We start from the raw sequence: 20442 nt of genomic DNA, 5'->3' as shown, positions 1-20442 counted from the left end.
AAACTGTGAAGAGGGTTTAGTAAGACAACTTGGTCTGACTCAGAGAAGGAAAGAGACAACTCTGCCCTTAGCCTGATCAGGCCCACAGGAAGGAACCACATTTGGGCAGCTTTTGATAGTGTGGCAATGAGAGAGAACCTTCTTTAGGAGGGGACTCCCTGTTGCCGACCTTGAAAAAGCAAAGATGGGACCTTCGTTTACTGGGGCTGTTGCAGAGGGGATGTGCCCAGGAGGTAGAGACTGCTTGGACTACCCTTTTAGAGGTTGGGCCACCCTGGTTGAGAACCACAGCACCTTCTATCCCTAAACTGCTTGAATCAGTGGGTGCCCGTTAGGACAGACGAAGTCAGGCCTCATTGGAGCAGACTGCCTTTGGGAGTGGTAGAAGGTAAAATGTGAAGGGGAATGCTTGCTCTGGCGGAGGTTTGTCACGGCAGGTGGGCCAGCATGAGACCATTCAGAATCTCCGAGGCTCCGGAGATTACTTGGCTGGGAGCATCCCTCTGATGTGGTGTGGGGACTCCTACCTTAACAGGACCTGGCTGGGCATCTGGGGGAGGCAGAATAAACGGTTTATTAACTTAAGAGCGAGAGAATCACCTGGGGGGTTCCACCAAACCACTTAAAAAGCCTTGTACCTGGATTCTTGAGCCAACCCTCAGAAAACTTATCTAGATCTGGAGTAGGGCTCAGGAAGCTGCACTTTTAATAAGCTTCCTGGGCAGTCCCACCACAGTGGTCCATGGATAGACAGACCAAATTATTGTGTATTCTCGGTTGCTTTTGGGAGTCAAAGTGGGCAATATTAAAAACTGCAGCAGGCATATGTATAAACAGGGAATATTCAAGGCAAGCAGAGGTGTGTAGTTATTCTATGCATGAATCAGATTTGAGAAAAGCTAGCCTGGTGGTTAAAGAACACAACCCTGAGGACAGACAAACCAGATTCTTTCCTACTGACTTGTGTGATTTTGACCAAGTTCTTTTATCCTTCTGACTGTTTCTTCATATGGAAAAGAGCTATGACTGTACATTTAGCACAATATTCTCTTTCGGCAAAGGTTGCTCTGGGTCCATTTGTGTTCTCTGCAACTTAACCCTTTCCAGTGCGCAAGCATTTTTAAGTTGTTTGGTGAAGTATTACATTTGACTTTCAACAGTTCATTACTTTGGGCAAAGCTTATATAATGCTGCAGAGACTAGAACCTATGCAGAAATAGTGAGAGGATGTTATAAGCTTATTCTGCTGGTTTATAAAAAAGTTTAACCTTTTCTTCTCTTCCTCCACCTGCCACCAAGAGACGAGAAAGAAGGCAGAGCCTGGAAATGCACACCAAGCAATATTTCTGTGTCAGTTTGCCTTTTATTCCTCTGCCAGTACTTCCCAGAGAGATTTCACCAAAAGTGCCTAAGCTTGCCATGGCCATTGTTGTGAAGAAAATTTCTCTTTATTGCTAGTCACATCCCCTTTTCCTTCTCCTGGAGGCTTAATGGATGTTTGGGGGCAGGAAACAAAATTTAAACTAAAACATCAATTGAAAGAGCCTTCGTCCTAAGTGTGGTAGTTTGGAGTGTGAATCTTCTCAGGGTCTACTGAATTCTGCCCCAGTGGAAACTTATTAAGGGGCACCCATAGAAACATCGCTTATTGTTAGAAACCATGACATAATACAGAGCCAAGATCGACATTCTTCTTCACGTGAAAGACTACAGAGAGCCAAGCTCAGTAGTTCACCCTCAAGTGTTGGCCAGCAACTTATCTTTTGAAGCCAGACAGCAGCCCGAGTCTTCAGAAGGTGACTAGGCAGCCCAGAGCACCCTACTGACAAGTGTGTGTGCTCACCCATCCAGCACAGAGGGAAAGGTCCCTGTTATGGCATCATATATAGGCCTGCTGCAATAAGGTTTGCCGGTGCAAAGGCTCTCTCACTGAGGACCCCAGTCCTGGAAGGCTTCTCCTCTGGCGAGCTGCCAGTTCAATCTTCTGAGCCAGGCTCACGTCCCAGGGATGGGTCACAAAGCTGACGACGGTGCCTGGCACCTCGCCCCCCACCCGGCCCACCCTCCCTGCTCTGTGGATGTAGTCTTGCAGGGTGAGAGGGAAATCATAATTGATGACTAGCTCCACCTGGGTGCTGTCCAGGCCCTGAGAGGCGATGTCTGTGCAGAGAAGAATGTCTCGGGAGCCCTTCTGGAAGGACTGGAAGATGCCTGCTCTCATTGAGGCTGGCATTTGTCCCTGCAGTCTTAAGTGTTGGATTTTGTGGTCATCCAGAATATATACCCCAGCCAGTTCACAGCGCTGTAGCAATTACAGAACACCAGAACAGTTCCTGCGGCGCCAGTCCTATATGCTCTGTCATGCTGCCTAAGGATCTGTACCAACCCAGTCACCTTCTCTGTTCCCTTCAGCCTCATGAATGTCTGTCTGACATGAGGCATGATGCAGTGGAGCTTGTCACTGGTAACGGGGGTTAGAGAGTCTAAGCTGGCAACTTTACTCAGCAGCTGGCCTATACCTTCGGGAAATGTGGCACCCACCAGCACTAACTGAGCTTTGGGACTGAAGGGGTCTTTTATGTCAGCTGAGCCTTCTGCTATATGGCTCCCCTCCAAGATGTAATCCACCAGTTCCAGGAAGCTTTCATCCAACAGCGTGTCTGCATCATCCAACACCAAGAAGGAGAGCTGCTCCAGGCTGATCATCAGTTGAGTTTTCAGGGCCTTCCACAGAGCCCCCGGAGTGGCTACCAGAATATCTGCTGGAGGTTGTTTGGACAGTTGCAGCCGGATCCTCCTCATGCCATGGCCTCCCCCTAACTCCCGCACCTGGAGGTCCAAGGAGCTGCCCAAGGCCTGGGCCACGGCACGCACCAGTTTGGCTAATTCTCGAGAAAGCACAAGAACCAGGCCTCGAGGAGCAGGGATACGACAGGGGTCCAGGCTTGGCTGGCCCAACAGCCGTTGAAGGAGAGGTAGCATGTAGCTGAGAGTTTTGCCACTGCCGGTTTCTGCGGCGCAGAGAATGTGGCGGCCGCGAAGAAGTGGGGGAATGGTACTCGACTGCACGTTTGTGGGCCGAACAACTTCGGGAGCAGCCTCCTGTAGCGCGCTCAGAACGGGGAGCTCCAGACACAATTCAGTGCAGCTGCCCTTGGGCGAAAGGTTCCGCAGCGCTGGAGCCTCATGTTGCGCGCACTCGATGGAGAAATGGTCCGCGTGGGTGCACCGATTCCTCCAGCCCCACGAAGAGAGTGGCACGGGTTCCAAGAGCCTAGCGTGAGGTGAGCCGGCTGGTTCAAGTCGGGTCGCCGCACTGACATCAGCGTCAGCCCAGGACGCGGCAGCATCAGCCGCGGGGGGGCTACGCTGGCCGCTATGCCGCTCTTCCTGCTGCCGCTGTAGAGCCCGCGGGATGCGCACCACGGGCAGGGGCTCGTTGGGACCGCGGACCATCAGGTCCCGGCGAGGCGCCAGAAGCAACCGAGCCGCGAGCGACAACAGCCGCAGCCGCCGTGCCAGAGCCATACACCCCTTGTTGCGGGAGAGGCGCACGACAGTGACGTCACCGGCGCGCCAAGGCCTCGCGGACGGTGGCCGGCGCGGCTCAGTAAGGCCCGCGGACTCGGCGAACTGTGTGGAAGGAGCGGGATGTGTAGAGCTCAGCAGCGGCGAGGTGTGTAGGTCCGAACCGGGGATGGTGACTCCAGACCCCCGCCAACCTTGGGGAAGGGTGCGCGACGGAGGCAGGACCGGGGTCCGGCGATACGCGGCGATGGGGCCCTGGCATTACGAACCAGGAGGGCGGAGGGCTTCTGGCGATCCGATGTCCGATCCCTGCCGTGCTCTTTTGTCGCCCTCACAGCTCCTGTCATGGCTTGGCCAGTTCGGGTCTCCCCCCGTGACTTATGATGAGGGTGCGGCGATGTTTTCCCAGATGTGGTCCCCGTGTAAGGTCTTTGAATACAAGTATTTATTGAGAGTCTGAGTGAATGGGTCAGGCCTGGGGGCCGAGACCAGGAGTCCGGAGTCGTAGGTCCAGGCTCACCCTTCCCTTAGAGCTCCCCAGAGAGCTGAGGGCCCCGAGGGCAAGCTGATGGCTTTCAGCGTATCTTCTCTTCAGTCAAGAGAACTCATCTCTTGGTACTTTTCCCCTTTCTTTTCAGCTGAGGTTCATTCTCCCCTCCCTTGTCACCCTTTCCAAATTCTCATCCTGAACTCACTGCTTTCTTGGGTAGTTCACCTCCAACGGTTTTCCAGTCAGATACCTCAATTCCGTAAACAGCAGAGAGGAGGGTCCTGCTACAGGTTTGTGTCTTGTCTCACAAAGCCGCGGTCAGGCAGAATATTTTACTTTAATTCAGTTGTTCAGGTTGCCAAAAAGCCTTAGACAACAGGTACTTCCTGAACGGATACCGAAAATGGGTGTCCGATCATTTCTGTAATTTCCAGTGTCTTGGGTAGGAGATAAGGTAAACGTGGATTAATCACCTGGGAGGTTCTTAACATCTGGCGAAAGAGTTTTACTTTCATCAGATACCGTTACAGAGATAAATACTATCAAATTTCAAATAGCATTTTGATACACGATAGACGTTCTGGAGAGTTGGATGCTAAGCCAGCAGAGGAGAGGGTTTTGAGTCCTCATGGGTGAACAGAGTCATTGGAAAGAGCAGTGGCTCTTGAGTGAGGGTGATTTTGCCATCACCCGTCCTCCAGAACGTTTGACAATGGCTGGAGACATTTTTCTTTGTCACATCCGGGGTGTGGGGGCGGGTGGGGCGGTGCTGCAGACATCGAGTGGGTAGTGGCCAGGATGCTACTACATATCGTACAAGGCATAGGACAGCCCTCCCCACCACCCCAAAAGAATTATCTGGCCCAAAATGTCAATAGTGTGCTATGGAGAAACCTTGGATAGAGGCTGAGGACTGAAGAGAGGCTGAGGTTCTCACATGTACTCTCCCTTCAGGTTGTCAGTCACATTTGCCAGACCCTTGTGTGGCCCTGCCCCTTTCCTAGAATCTGTAGCAGGCACACTGATGCCATTGCTTGTCACGGCCTTGGGATGAGAAAACCTTGGGGGCTCCTCAAAGTCATAAACACAGGAAGGAAGGAGTGATTTAGGAGGGTGACGTGGGAGAAGAGAGCTTTAGGCAGAACAAAATTGTCCTCATGTGTTTGGGAAATGTGCCAGGTGGAAAAGAGATGAGGTGTGCCATGGGGTGTACCATTGCAGAAGGCAGACTGGGACTGATGCGTGACAGGGAGTCAGATTCTGAACTTGATATAGACTGCTGTAGCAACTAGAAGTGCCTAGACCTGTCTAGACAGTGCTGGGTTTCCTGTCACTGCAAAGTTCATGTATAGGCTGATGACCAGTGACTGGTGATATGCAAGAGGGGATTTCATATAAAGGATGCTCTAAGATATTGTGATTCTACACCACTTTTGCGATTCTTTCCCAGAACTCGGAGCTCCTCGTTCGTTAGCTGAAGAGCTCCTTGGATGTCTGCTCTGACAAGTTTCATCCATTTACATGTGCCACTCATTTTTCAGGTACAAAACGAAGAATCGCTTTGCACAAAGCCAGAAGGGATACGCTGAAAGAACGATCAGAAAAGAATAATACATAGGTAAGCATTTACATTGACTTTCTCCACATAGTTGAGACAGGGTAGCTGGTTAGTGGCTGCTTTCTCGTGCTCGAGCCCTTACAAAGTGAATCTCCTCAGCATGTCATAGAGGTTGGAGCCTGTCTGAGCCTGTGTGTCTCTGCCCGTGGCCCCTAGTTTCTTCGTGTCATTGCTTTAGATACTGTGTAAGGCGCTTCTCTTTTCCTCCGATCACAGCAGACATTGAGTAACCTCTAGTTCTGACTGAGATGCATATTTCACATTATAGTACTTTGAAATGAGAAAGGTTTACCTATTGTGGAAACAAATGTAGGCTCCTGGGAATGTTAGTGTCACATGGTAATGTTTTTCCCAGGGCTGCCATGGTAACTGACGTTGCCTGGTTACTCCCTAAGTTTTGAAAAGAATGTCTCCTTGGATCTCAGGTGATAGTGGTACATTCCTTCCTTCATTTATTCATTCAGTATATATTTTCTGAGCACCATGTATGTCCCAGGTACTTTTCATATGGACAGTGAATGAAACAGACAAAATTCCTGCCCTAGTGAAGTGTATATTCTGATTAAAATGGGGTGAGGCCTGGCCATTGGTAGTTTTAAAAATCTCTCCAGATGATTCTAATGTACAGCTAGGTTTGAGAATCACAGTTATAAGTGAAGCACGTTGGGAATTGCAAAGGCATTGCAGAAATAAAAAGTGGCTGGCTATTCGTATTCCTTCGCTATTCCTGCATTCTCCTGCCTGCATCCGGACTGTTGTACAAGTGCCGATCATTTTCTTTTCAGCCCTTTTCGCTCTTTGCCTAGACCCTTTATCCCTCTTTCTAACCTAACACCCTACCTACCTCCTTCTGGTCTTCCAACCTCCAGTCCATCATCTGTTTGGGATTTGTCCTAAAGTTGGTGGGAAGCCATTGCAGGGTATAAACAGGGAAGTGGTGTTAGCAGAGATGCCTTTTTCAGACACCGTACTGGCTATTGTAAGAGAATGGATAGGAGGGGGCGGGAGAAGATTTGGGGAGACTCATTAGGAGACTGGCTTTGTGCCCAGTGGTGGCCTTGGAGGTGGAGTAAAGCAGGCACGTTAGAGTCATATTTGGAAGGTTAGTGATGGCTTGGAGGCGAATAGGAGTAAGCGATGAATTGGATGTGGGGAATGTGGGTTAATGGTGTGTAATTGGGTAAATGGAGGTGCTACTTACTGAAATGGGAAAAATTTTCTCCTCACATATTGGCCTGATAAACACCTTCTCACCCTTTAGACCTTGAATCAGAGATCCTTTCTTTTTTTATTTTAATATATTTTATTTTATTTCATTTTTATTTGGGCTGCGGTGCCGGCTTTCAGGACCTTAGTTCCCCAACCAGGGATTGAACCCAGGCCCCCTGAACTGGAGGCACAGGGTCCTAACCAGAGGACCACCGGGGAATTCCCAGCAGAGATTTTTTTCTTTTTTTTTTTTTTTTTAAATATAAGCTTTAATTAATCAATTTTTGGTCACGTTGGGTCTTCGTTGCCGCGCGTGGGCTTTCTGTCGTTGCGGCGAGGAGGGGCTACCCTTCGTCGTGGGGCACGGGCTTCTCACTTGCAGGGGCTTCTCTTGTTGCGGAGCACGGGCTCTATGTGCGTGGGCTTCAGAAGTTGTGGCGCACGGGCTCAGTAGAGGTGGCTCGTGGGCTTAGTTGCTCCGAGGCATGCGGGATCTTCCTGGAGCAGGGAGCAAACCCGTGTCCCCTGCATTGGCAGGTGGATTCTTGTTTTTGTTTTTGTTTTGTTTTGTTTTAAGCATATTTATTGGAGTATAATTGCTTTACAATGGTGTGTTAGTTTCTGCTGTATAACAAAGTGAATCAGCTCTATGCATACGTATATCCCCATATGCCCTCCCTCTCGAGTCTGCCTCCACCCTCCTAATCCCACCCCTCTAGGTGGTGGCAAGGCACTGAGCTGATCTCCCTTTGCGATGCCGCTGCTTCCCACTACCTAGCTGTTTTACATTTGGTATTGTATATATGTCAGCGCTACTCTATTACTTCATCGCCGCTTACCCTTCCCCCTCCCCGCGTCCTCAAGTCCATTCCCTACGTCTGCGTCTTTATTCCTGTCCTGCCCCTAGCTTCATCAGAACTATTATATTTTTTTAGATTCCATACATATGTGTTAGCGTACGGTATGTGTTTTTCTTTCTGACTTACTTCACTCTGTATGACAGACTCTAGGTCTATCCACCTCAGTACAAGTAACTCAATTTCGTTTCTTTTTAAGGCTGAGTAATATTCCATTGTATATATGTGCCACATCTTCTTATCTATTCGTCTGTCGATGGACACTTGGGTTGCTTCCATGTCCTGGCTATTGTAAATAGTGCTGGCTGGCGGATTCTGAGCCGCTGCGCCACCAGGGAAGTCCACAGAGATTATTTTTTGAGGGAGGCCCTCCTCAACCCCCATCAGTCTCTTCGCTGCTGAGCTAGACTCCTACAGCCTTACGTAAGTGCTCCATCACAGCACCGTGCACACTTTTATTTTCACACATATCTGTAAGTTCCCTTTCTATAACCCTCTGTCCTATTGAACCTTACCCTCCTGCCTCATCTTTCTGTCTCTAGTGCCTAGCAGTGCTTGGCGTATCTTAGGGGCTCAGTAAGTGTCCGCTGAATAAATAATTGGAGACAGAGTACGAGGCTTAGGAAGGTTGATCAAGGCTTTGTCTTCTACACGTGGAGTAGGAGATGCCCTTAACACATCCGAGTGGGGATGTGTTTTGAGCAGTTGGTGGGAGGTTGGGATGCCTTTGGAGATGATCGTGGCCAGTAGTTTATACCATGGGAGTGAATAAATTTGTGGGGCAGGATGTGTGAAATTAGCAGGGAAGAGGGCCCACGACTGAGGAGCAACCTCAACATGTGAGGGCAGGAGTTGAAACCAGGAAAAGAGACTGCAAAGCAGGGGTAGAGAGAAAAACTGGGAGAGTGTGCGGTCGATGAACCCAGGGAGGAGAGAGAGCGAGCAAGAGGGGAGGCTTCACCGTGCCACGTGCTGCTAGCAGAACACGACTGAGGACAGGTCAGTGTCTCGTAGACTGAGCCACTTCGAGGTAATTGGTGACTTGAATCAGAGCAGTTTTGGGAGAGTGGCAGAGGGGGAGGGCATGCCGGAGTGGGCTGAGGAGTACAAAGGTGTAGTACCTCTGAGAAGAGCATCCTTGGCAAGCTTTGTGGTTTTGAGGAGGGACCGAGTTTGCTTAGAATAAATGAATTAACAGTTATCTCTGGGCCACGGGATTTGGATTTTCTTCGTTTTACTCCTGTTGCTCTACCTTCAAAATATTTTTAGAATGTGACCACGTCTCGCCACCTCCCCTACTATCTCTCCGTCCTGAGCCACCATCATCTCTGACATCGGTGGCAGAAGAGCCTTCTGATGACCTGCCAGTGTCTACCGTGGCCCCCACAGTCTGTTTTTCATACAGCAGTCGGCGTGATCATGGGGAAGGTGATCCGTCACGCCACTCCTCTCCTTAAAAGCCTTCACTGGCTCCTATCGTGAAGCGCTGACACAGCCCGCAGAGCGTCCGACAAGGCCATTCGGGGTCCGACCGCTGTGTCCTACCTGCTCGCTGCTCTCCATCCATTGTGTATCTGACTTCCGTTACCCTCTTCTCCTTTCTGTGGCCTCCTTCCTGTTCTTCTCACACACCAGACAAGCTCCTGCCCCAGGGTCTTTGCACCGGCCCTTACCTCTCCTGCACGCTCTTCCATTAGATACGAACTTGGCTAACTCAGATCTCTGCTCAGATGTCACCTGCTCATTGAAGTTTATCTGGGCTCCTTCCTCTATTTAAAATTTTAACCTACGGGGATGAGGTGGCGGGGGGGGAATGGGTGCGGGTGGTCAGAGGATACAAACTCCCAGTTACGAGACAAATATGTTCTGGGATGTAATGTGCAGCATGGCAACTATGGTTAACAATACTGTATTGTATCTGTTTTCATTTTATTTATTTGTTTACTTTTGGCTGTGTTGGGTCTTCGTTGCTGCACATGGGCTTTCTCTAGTTGCGGTGAGTGGGGGCTCCTCTTCGTTGCGGTGCACCGGCTTCTCATTGTGGTGGCTTCTTTTGTTGGGGGCCACCGGCTCTAGGCGCGTGGGCTTCAGTAGTTGTGGCACGTGAGCTCAGTCGTTGTGGCAGCGGCCCAGGTCGCGCCAGCACCGGCCGCGGGGGGGCTCCGCTGCCCACTCTGCCGCTCTTCCTGCCGCCGCTGTAGAGCCCGCAGGATGCGCACCACGGGCAGGGGCTCGATGGGACCGCAGACCGTCAGGTCCCGGCGAGGCGCCAGAAGCAACCGAGCCGCGAGCGACAACAGCCGCAGCCGCCGTGCCAGAGCCATACACCCCTTGTTGCGGGAGAGGCGCACGACAGTGACGTCACCGGCGCGCCAAGGCCTCGCGGACGGTGGCCGGCGCGGCTCAGTAAGGCCCGCGGACTCGGCGAACTGTGTGGAAGGAGCGGGATCTGTAGAGCTCAGCAGCGGCGAGGTGTGTAGGTCCGAACCGGGGATGGTGACTCCAGACCCCCCGCCAACCTTGGGGAAGGGTGCGCGGCGGAGGCAGGACCGGGGTCCGGCGGTGCACGGCGATGGGGCCCTGGCATTACGAACCAGGAGGGCGGAGGGCTTCTGGCGATCCGATGTCCGATCCCTGCCGTGCTCTTTTGTCGCCCTCACAGCTCCTGTCATGGCTTGGCCAGTTCGGGTCTCCCCCTGTGACTTATGATGAGGGTGCGGCGATGTTTTCCCAGATGTGGTCCCCGTGTAAGGTCTTTGAATACAAGTATTTATTGAGAGTCTGAGTGAATGGGTCAGGCCTGGGGGCCGAGACCAGGAGTCCGGAGTCGTAGGTCCAGGCTCACCCTTCCCTTAGAGCTCCCCAGAGAGCTGAGGGCCCCGAGGGCAAGCTGATGGCTTTCAGCGTATCTTCTCTTCAGTCAAGAGAACTCATCTCTTGGTACTTTTCCCCTTTCTTTTCAGCTGAGGTTCATTCTCCCCTCCCTTGTCACCCTTTCCAAATTCTCATCCTGAACTCACTGCTTTCTTGGGTAGTTCACCTCCAACGGTTTTCCAGTCAGATACCTCAATTCCGTAAACAGCAGAGAGGAGGGTCCTGCTACAGGTTTGTGTCTTGTCTCACAAAGCCGCGGTCAGGCAGAATATTTTACTTTAATTCAGTTGTTCAGGTTGCCAAAAAGCCTTAGACAACAGGTACTTCCTGAACGGATACCGAAAATGGGTGTCCGATCATTTCTGTAATTTCCAGTGTCTTGGGTAGGAGATAAGGTAAACGTGGATTAATCACCTGGGAGGTTCTTAACATCTGGCGAAAGAGTTTTACTTTCATCAGATACCGTTACAGAGATAAATACTATCAAATTTCAAATAGCATTTTGATACACGATAGACGTTCTGGAGAGTTGGATGCTAAGCCAGCAGAGGAGAGGGTTTTGAGTCCTCATGGGTGAACAGAGTCATTGGAAAGAGCAGTGGCTCTTGAGTGAGGGTGATTTTGCCATCACCCGTCCTCCAGAACGTTTGACAATGGCTGGAGACATTTTTCTTTGTCACATCCGGGGTGTGGGGGCGGGTGGGGCGGTGCTGCAGACATCGAGTGGGTAGTGGCCAGGATGCTACTACATATCGTACAAGGCATAGGACAGCCCTCCCCACCACCCCAAAAGAATTATCTGGCCCAAAATGTCAATAGCGTGCTATGGAGAAACCTTGGATAGAGGCTGAGGACTGAAGAGAGGCTGAGGTTCTCACATGTACTCTCCCTTCAGGTTGTCAGTCACATTTGCCAGACCCTTGTGTGGCCCTGCCCCTTTCCCAGAATCTGTAGCAGGCACACTGATGCCATTGCTTGTCATGGCCTTGGGATGAGAAAACCTTGGGGGCTCCTCAAAGTCATAAACACAGGAAGGAAGGAGTGATTTAGGAGGGTGACGTGGGAGAAGAGAGCTTTAGGCAGAACAAAATTGTCCTCATGTGTTTGGGAAATGTGCCAGATGGAAAAGAGATGAGGTGTGCCATGGGGTGTACCATTGCAGAAGGCAGACTGGGACTGATGCGTGACAGGGAGTCCGATTCTGAATTTGATATAGACTGCTGTAGCAACTAGAAGTGCCTAGACCTGTCTAGACAGTGCTGGGTTTTCTGTCACTGCAAAGTTCATGTATAGGCTGATGACCAGTGACTGGTGATATGCAAGAGGGGATTTCATATAAAGGATGCTCTAAGATATTGTGATTCTACACTACTTTTACGATTCTTTCCCAGAACTCGGAGCTCCTCGTTCGTTAGCTGAAGAGCTCCTTGGATGTCTGCTCTGACAAGTTTCATCCATTTACATGTGCCACTCATTTTTCAGGTACAAAACGAAGAATCGCTTTGCACAAAGCCAGAAGGGATACGCTGAAAGAACGATCAGAAAAGAATAATACATAGGTAAGCATTTACATTGACTTTCTCCACATAGTTGAGACAGGGTAGCTGGTTAGTGGCTGCTTTCTCGTGCTCGAGCCCTTACAAAGTGAATCTCCTCAGCATGTCATAGAGGTTGGAGCCTGTCTGAGCCTGTGTGTCTCTGCCCGTGGCCCCTAGTTTCTTCGTGTCATTGCTTTAGATACTGTGTAAGGCGCTTCTCTTTTCCTCCGATCACAGCAGACATTGAGTAACCTCTAGTTCTGACTGAGATGCATATTTCACATTATAGTACTTTGAAATGAGAAAGGTTTACCTATTGTGGAAACAAATGTAGGCTCCTGGGAATGTTAGTGTCACATGGTAATGTTTTTCCCAGGGCTGCCATGGTAACTGACGTTGCCTGGTTACTCCCTACGTTTTCCATTCGACGCAGCAGGCCCACCGCTAGGCCTCTCACCTGAGAAGTCCAGAATTGGGAACACACAGGCTGTATCAGTTGCACTGCGGCCTTATTCACAATAGCCAAGATGGTGAAGCAACCAAAATGTCCATCAACAGGTGAATGGATAAAGAAGAAGAGGTCCATGTACACAGTGGAATATTCACCATGGAGAACAATGAAACACTGCTCTTTGAGGCACCACAGATGAGCATAGAGATAATCATGGAACATGAGGTAAGTTGGAAATCAAAAGACCTATATCCTATGATATTACTTATAGGCGTTATCTGATAACTGACACACAGGAAAATATTTCCACAGAGAAAGACACTCACAGATGTAGGAAAAAACTATACTTATCTAAAAGGAAAGGTGGGAGGAATGGATAAATTAAGATCAGTGTTACATATACCAATACATATTATATACATGTGTCACAAAGACCGACCATATAGCAAGGGAGGTCTACGGAACACTGTGTAATATTTTGCATGGGCAGAGGATCTGTATATGAATAGATATATATAATGTACAAATGAGCCAGATTGTGTACAGCTAGGGCAAACAATATTCTAATAATTACCCCGATTACAAAAATTAAGACAACCAACAAGAAGTAATGAGACATAAACGTATGGGGGTTTCTCCTGGCACATTCCATTCTAATTTACAACCTAGGAACACGACTTCCAGAAAGGCTCTGCTGCCCTATTACCCAGATTGGGGAATGGAGAAATGCTGCCTCCTTGTGACCGTTTCAACCAACAGCAGCTTTAAACCCACTGCTAATGGTCACTAACTATTCACCAATCTTGCCAGTTCTGTAATGACACCTGTCCACCAAAATAATCCTGGGGTCGAAAATTGAATAAGAAATTGAAAAGAGGGCAACCTTCCAAGAGGACAATTTGAAAAGGTTTATCGTATGCATACTTTTTTCTCCTTTTTTTAAAAACACAAACAAAAAAAGCTTGGAAAAATGATGAGTTTTAGGAATTTATAAAGACATGCAAACCCAAATTACAAAAACCTATCAGCTCACAGCAGTCAGAATGGCCATTAACAAAATGCTGCAAGCAATAAATGCTGAAGCGATTGTGGAGAAGTGTGTACCCTCCGTTCTAAGGGGGACGTGGTAAGAGCCACTAATGAAAACACAATGGAGGTGCTTTGAAAAGGGAAACATTGCACTACCAGGCAATCAATCATACCCACTGCTGGACCTGTCACCTGAACAAATGAGAATCAAAACCTCACAGACAGGCAATTCTGCACTCCAGCAATACTTACCATAGCCAACACTTGGAAGCAACGAAAATGTCCATCAACAGAGGAGTGCACCAAGAAGCAGTGGTCCATGTACACAATGGAATATTACTCCAATAAAAAGTGTAAATTAAATTTAAAATGAAATATAAGTAAGGAGACAGAAGCAATTGGGAGTTTATGCGGGCACATTTCTCTCTAATTTATAACCGAGGAACACCACTGGCAGGAAGGTCTGTTTCCCTAGTACCAGCATGGGGAACGTAGAAAGGCTGCCACACTCTGGCCGTTACCTGCAAAAGCAGCTTAAAACCTGTGCTAATGGTCACTTCATGTGAACAACTACTGCATGGCTGTAAATGAGACCTGCCCACAAAATGCCTTGAGGGAGGTAATGGCCAAAAAATTGCAAAATGTGACTCATACTTTAAGAAAAGACTTTGAAGAGCTAAGCTGTAATCACAGTTTGAAAAATAAAATGGACATGCCTTAAAGCTTAATTTCAACGGATTATGAGACACACGCAAATTCAGCTACAAAGAGGTTTCAGCTGGTACACCTCAGAATAACCATCAGCAAGAAACCTATAAACAATAAATGCTGAAGTGTTTGTGGAGAAATGCATAACCTCAACTTTCAGTTGGACGTACCCTTGAAAGATCCACTAATGAGAACAGAATGGAGATGCCTTTAAAAGGTACACATTGAGCTACAATATCATTCAGCAGGCCCATTCCTGGACCTGTAACCAAAGAAGACAGAATTGGAAAGGCACAGGAAGGCAAATGTGCACTGCACAGTATTACAATAGCCAAGATATGGAAGTAACCAAAAAGTCCAGCAACAGATGAGTGGACAAAGAAGAACTGGTACAAGTACAGACAAAATATTAGCCAAGGAACAAAAAAGGACACATTGCCCTGTGCAGCACCACAGATGATTCTAGATGTAATCACACAACCTGGAGTAAGAAAGAGAAAGACACATATCCTATGATATCACTTATAGGTGTTACCTAAAAATTGATACCAGTGAAGATATTCCCACAGAGAAGGGCTATCAGAGATTCATTAAACAAATTTATGGTTCACCAATGGAAAGGTGTGAGGATTGGATACATTAGGATATTGGGGTTAACAGACGTATACAAACACAGGTGAAATATATAATCACCAAAGACCTACGGAATACCAAGAGAAGACTACTCAACATTCTGTTATAACGTACATGGGATAAGGATCCCAGGAAGAATAGACATATGTTTATGTGTAAAAGAACCATATCTTGCACACCTACAACAAGCCAAACGTTGTAATCAAACTTGCTGTAATAAAAAATAAAAAATTAAATTAAAAACACGAACAAGAAGTAGTGAGACAAACTTGAGGGGCTTTCTCCTGGCACATTCCGTTCTAAATTCCAATCTAGAACACGACTTCCATTGAGGCTCTGTTGCCCTAGTAACCAGATTTGGTAAGGGAGAACTGCTGCCACCTTGTGGCCGTTTCACACAACTGCAGCTTTAATCCCAGCGCTAATGGTCAGTGGATATTCAAAATCATTGCAGGCCTGTAAATGACACCTGCCCTGAAAACAAATCCTGGGGTCATATATCGACCAAAAAATTCAAAAGACGTCCATATTTCAAAACGACAGTTTCAAGAGGCATAATTTATGCACATTTGGCTTCTGTTTCTTTTCCTGTCTTTTTTTGTTAAAAAAATGGGAATGGAAAAAGGCTGAACATCAGGAATTAATAAAGCCATGCAAGTCCAGTGTACGAAAACGTTCACCTCACAGCCGTCAGAATGATTATCAGCAAAAAAGTCTAAAAGAATAAATGCTGAAGGGGTTTTAGAGAACTGTGTACCCTTTAGCTGCTGGTGGGATGAAACCTGGTAACAGCCAGTAGTGAGACCAGATTGGAGGTGCGTTTAGGGGTAAAAATGGAGTTACCATGTGATCCTGTAGGCCCACTCATGGGGTTATCACCTGATTAGACCAGAATCAAAAAGACACAGGCTGGCAATCCTGCACTGCAGCAACATGTACCATCCCAAGACCTGGAAGAAACCAAAATATCCATCAACAGAAAAATGCACCAAGAAGAAGTCGTCCATGTACACAATGGAATATTAGCCATGAAAAAGCATGGAACAGTGCCGTTGGCACCACTATAGAAGGATCTACAGATAATCACCCAACATGAAGTAAGAAAGAAACCGAAAGACAGACATCCTATGACATCACTTATAGGTGTTACCTAAAAATTGATACCCATGAAATAATTTCCAAGAGAAGGACACACATAGATTCAGAAAACCAAATTATGTTTAACCAAATGGAAAGGTGTAAGGAATGTATGAATTAGGATATGGGGGTTAACAGACATGTACTAATACATATGAAATATATAATCACACAATACCTATGGAATACGAAGAGAGGTCTACTCAACACTCTATAATAACATACACGGGAAAGGATCCAAAGAGGAATAGACAGATACATTGATAGGATGAACCGGAGACTGTACACCTAGGAGAATCTACATTTTTATCAAATTTGCTCTGATAATAAAAATTAAATTTAAAAAACAAACAATAATTTAGGAGATATAAACTCTTGGGGCTTTTCGCTGGCACATTCCACTCTAATTTGCAGCTTACTAACACGATTTCCAGGAAAGCTCTGTTGCCCAAAAACCCAGAGTTGGAAATGTAGAAATGCTGCTGCCTTGTGGCCGTTTCCCACAAGAGCAACTTTAAACCCACAGCTAATGGTCACTTAACATTCACAAGGACTCAGGGCTGTAAAGGACACCTGCCCTAAACAATTGTGCGGAGGTAGGGAGTGGCCAAAAAAATTCAAAACTGGCATATTTTCAAGGAGATAGTATGGAGGGGTAAGTTTTACTCATTTTCAAAAAAGAGGAAAATGGATAAAAGCTCAACATCAGGAATTATTAAGACTCATGCAAGTCTAACCTCCAAAAATTTTCAACTCACACATGTCAACTACCATCAGCAAAAAGTCTACAAGCAATAAATGCTGAAGGGGTTTTAGAGAACACTGTACCCTGTAGCTTCTGGTGAGATGTAAAGTGGTAACAGCAAATAATGAGAAGAGAAAGGAGCTGCGTTTAAACGTAAAAATTGAGCCACCATTCCATTCAGCAGGCCCACTGCTGAGCCTCTCACCTGAGAAGTCCAGAGTCGAGAAGGCACAGGCTTCAACAACCGCACTACAGGAATTTTCACAATAACCAAGACATGGAGGTAACCAAAATGTCCGTCACCAGATGAGTGGAAAAAGAAGGAGTGGTCCATGTACAAAATGGAATATTTGCCATGGAAAACAATGAAACACTGCTCTTTGAGGCACCATAGTTGATCCTGTAGATAATCACAGAACATGAGGTAAGTCGGAAAGCAAAAGACATATCCTATGATACCACTTATAGGCGTTATCTAACAACTGACACAAATGAATATATTTCCACAGAGGAAGACACTCACAGACTTAGAAAATAAACTATGCTTATCTAAAAGGAATGGTGGGGTGAATGGAAAAATTAAGATTAGGGTTACCATACGTGTACCGACCATATAGCAAGGGAGGTCTATGGAACACTCTGCAATAATTTACATGGGAATTGGCTCTGTACGGGAATATATATATATATATATATACATATATACATATATATATATATATATATATATATATATATATATATAAAATGCACAAATGAACCAGATTGTGTACACCTAGGACAAACAATATTCTAATCATTATCCTGATTAAAAAACTAAAACAACGAACAAGAATTAATGTAAGATAAACTTATGGGGGTTTCTCCTGGCACATTCCATTTTAATTTACAACCTAGGCACAGGACTTCCAGAAAGGCTCTGCTGCCCTAGTAACCAGATTTGGGAATGGAAAAATGCTGCCGCCTTGTGGCCGTTTCCCACAACAGCAGCTTTAAACCCAGTGCTAATAATGGTCACTAAATATTCACACTCATTACAGGCCTGTGAATGACACCTGCCCTAAAAAACAATCCTGGGGTCGAAAATTCACCAAAAAATTCAATTTTGACGGCAACCTTACAAGAAGACAATTTCAGGTGGTTAATTGTACTCTCCGGTTTTTTTTTTCACTTTTTAACAGAAATTTTAAAAGGTGTGGACATATGGTAGTATATATAAGTCCATGCAACTCTCTCACTTTGTCCCAGCTTACCCTTCCCCCTACCCGTGTCCTTAACCATATGTAAAACAGATAGCTAGTGGGAAGCATCCACGTAGCACAGGGAGATCAGCTCGGTGCTTTGTGACCACCTAGAGTGTTGGGATAGGGAGGGTGGGAGGGAGGGAGATGCAAGAGGGAGGAGATATGGGGATATATGTATATGTACAGCTGATTCACTTTGTTATAAAGCAGAAACTAACACACCATTGTAAAGCAATTATACTGCAATAAAGATGTTAAAAAAAAGGTGTGGACAAATGCTGAACATTAGGAATAATTAAAGACATGTAAATCCAAATTACAAAAATCCTATCAGCTCACACCAGTCAGAATGGCCATCAGCAAAAATTCTGCAAACAATAAATGCTGAAGGGGTTGTCGAGAAATGCCTACCCTTGGTTCAACGTGGGACATGGTAAGAGCCAGTAAGGAAAACACAAAGGAGGTGCCTTGAAAAGGTAAATACTGAGCTACCATTCAATCAGGCAAACCCACTGCTGGGCCTATCACCTGAGAGGATGAGAATCAAAAAGACACAGGCTGGGCTTCACTGGAGGCACACTGGTTGACAGTCCACCGGCGATGCAAGGGACACGGGTTCATGCCCTGTTTCAGGAAAATCCCACATGCCGTGGAGTGGCTGGTCCCGTGAGCTATGGCTGCTGGGCCTGTGTGTCCGGAGCCTGTGCTCTGCAATGGGAGGGGCCACGGCAGAGAGATGCCCACGTACCGCAAAAAAAAAAAAAAATAGACACAGGCTGGCAATCTTGCACTCCAACAATATTTACCATAGCCAACACTTGCAAGCTACGAAAATGTCCATCAACAGAGGAATGCAGAAAGAAGTGGTCCATGTACACAATGGAATATGACTCCAATAAAAAAAAATATAAATTCAATTTAGAAAACAAACATAGGTAAGGAGACATCAGCTTTTGGGGGTTTATCCAGGCACATTCCACTCTAATTTATAACCGAGGAACACCACTGCCAGGAAGATCTTTTTCCCTAGTTACCAGATTGGCAAAAGCAGAAATGCTGCCGCCCTCTGGCCTTGACCTGCAACAGCATCTTTAAAACCTGTGCTCAGGGTCACTTCATATGCACCAGTACTGGAGGGCTGTAAATGAAACCTGCCCTCAAAATGTCTTGAGGGAGGTAATGGCCATAATATTTCTAAATATCACACATACGTCACGAAAACAATTTGAAGAGGTAAGCTGTACTCACAGTTTGAAGAATAAAAGGACATGCCAGAAAGCTCAATTTCAAGGGATTATGAGACACATGCAAATCCAACCACAAACAGGTATCAGAACACACTAGTCAGAATAAACATCAGCAAAAATCTACAAACAATAAATGCTGAAGGTGTTGTGGAGAAGTGCATACCCTCAACTTTAAGTGGGACGTAACCTGGTAAGAGCCACTAATGAGAACAGAATGGAGGTGCCTTTACAAGGTAAACATTTTGCTACCGTATGATTCAGCAGGCCCACCCCTGGGCCTATAACCTAAGAAGACATAATTGGAAAGACACAGGCAGGCATATGTGCATTGCCGCAGCATTACAATAGCCAAGGCATGGAAGCAACCAAAAAGTCCATCAACAGATGAGTGGAAAAAGACTAACTGGTACATGTACAGACGGAATATTAGCCAAGGAAAAAAAGGACACAATGCCATTTGCAGCACCGTAGATGAGTCTAGAGGTAATCACACAACATGTAGTAAATCAGAAAGGGAAATACACATATCGTATGATATCACTTATAGGTGTTACCTATAAATTGATACCAGTGAAGATATCTCCACAGAGAAGGGCAATCACAGATTCATTCAACAAACTTATGTTTCACCAATGGAAATTTGTGTGGATTGGATACATTAGGATATTGGGGTTAACAGACGTATACAAACACAGGTGAAATATATAATCACCAAAGACCTACAGAATACCAAGAGAAGAGTACTCAACATTCTGTCGTAACGTACATGGGCAACGATCCCAGGAAGAATACACGTATGTTTATGTGTACAAGAACGACATCTTGCACACCTAGAACAAGCCAAATATTGAAATCAAACTTGCTGTGATAAAAAATAAAAATTATATTAAAAAAACGAACAAGAAGTTGTGAGACAAACTTAAGGAGCTTTCTCCCGGGATATTCCATTCTAAATTACAACCTAGAACACGACTTCCATTGAGGCTCTGCTGCCCTAGTAACCAGATTTGGTATGGGAGAAATGCTGCCACCTTGTGGCCGTTTCACACAACAGCAGCTTTAATCCCAGCGCTAATGGTCAGTTGATATTCAAAATCATTGCAGGCCTGTAAATGACACCTGCCCTGAAAACAA

At 46.5% G+C, this 20442-nt stretch overlaps 1 long non-coding RNA gene and 1 pseudogene across 2 annotated transcripts in view; one reads left to right on the top strand and one right to left on the bottom strand.

Annotated features, from left to right (window-relative positions):
• LOC308609942 overlaps positions 1-20442 on the top strand; it is a 57286-nt gene that overhangs the window by 36686 nt on the left and 158 nt on the right. The window contains exons 2-4 of the long non-coding RNA XR_014014372.1: positions 5560-5636; positions 12059-12135; positions 12673-12790. This is a non-coding gene — a long non-coding RNA (uncharacterized lncRNA). The remainder of the gene's footprint in view (positions 1-5559; positions 5637-12058; positions 12136-12672; positions 12791-20442) is intronic.
• LOC308609944 (putative ATP-dependent RNA helicase DDX28) lies at positions 1880-10189 on the bottom strand (annotated as a pseudogene). The gene is made up of 2 exons: positions 10133-10189; positions 1880-3722 (listed from the first exon to the last, which is right to left on the bottom strand). The product of its transcript is annotated as a putative ATP-dependent RNA helicase DDX28 (transcript).

Source organism: Mesoplodon bidens, assembly GCF_964165515.1.
Source record: "Mesoplodon bidens genome assembly, contig: HAP1_SCAFFOLD_659, whole genome shotgun sequence".
Taxonomy (NCBI): Eukaryota; Metazoa; Chordata; class Mammalia; order Artiodactyla; family Ziphiidae; genus Mesoplodon; species Mesoplodon bidens.
Note: the sequence above shows the minus strand (reverse complement) of the source record. Positions and strands in the feature narration are given on the sequence as shown.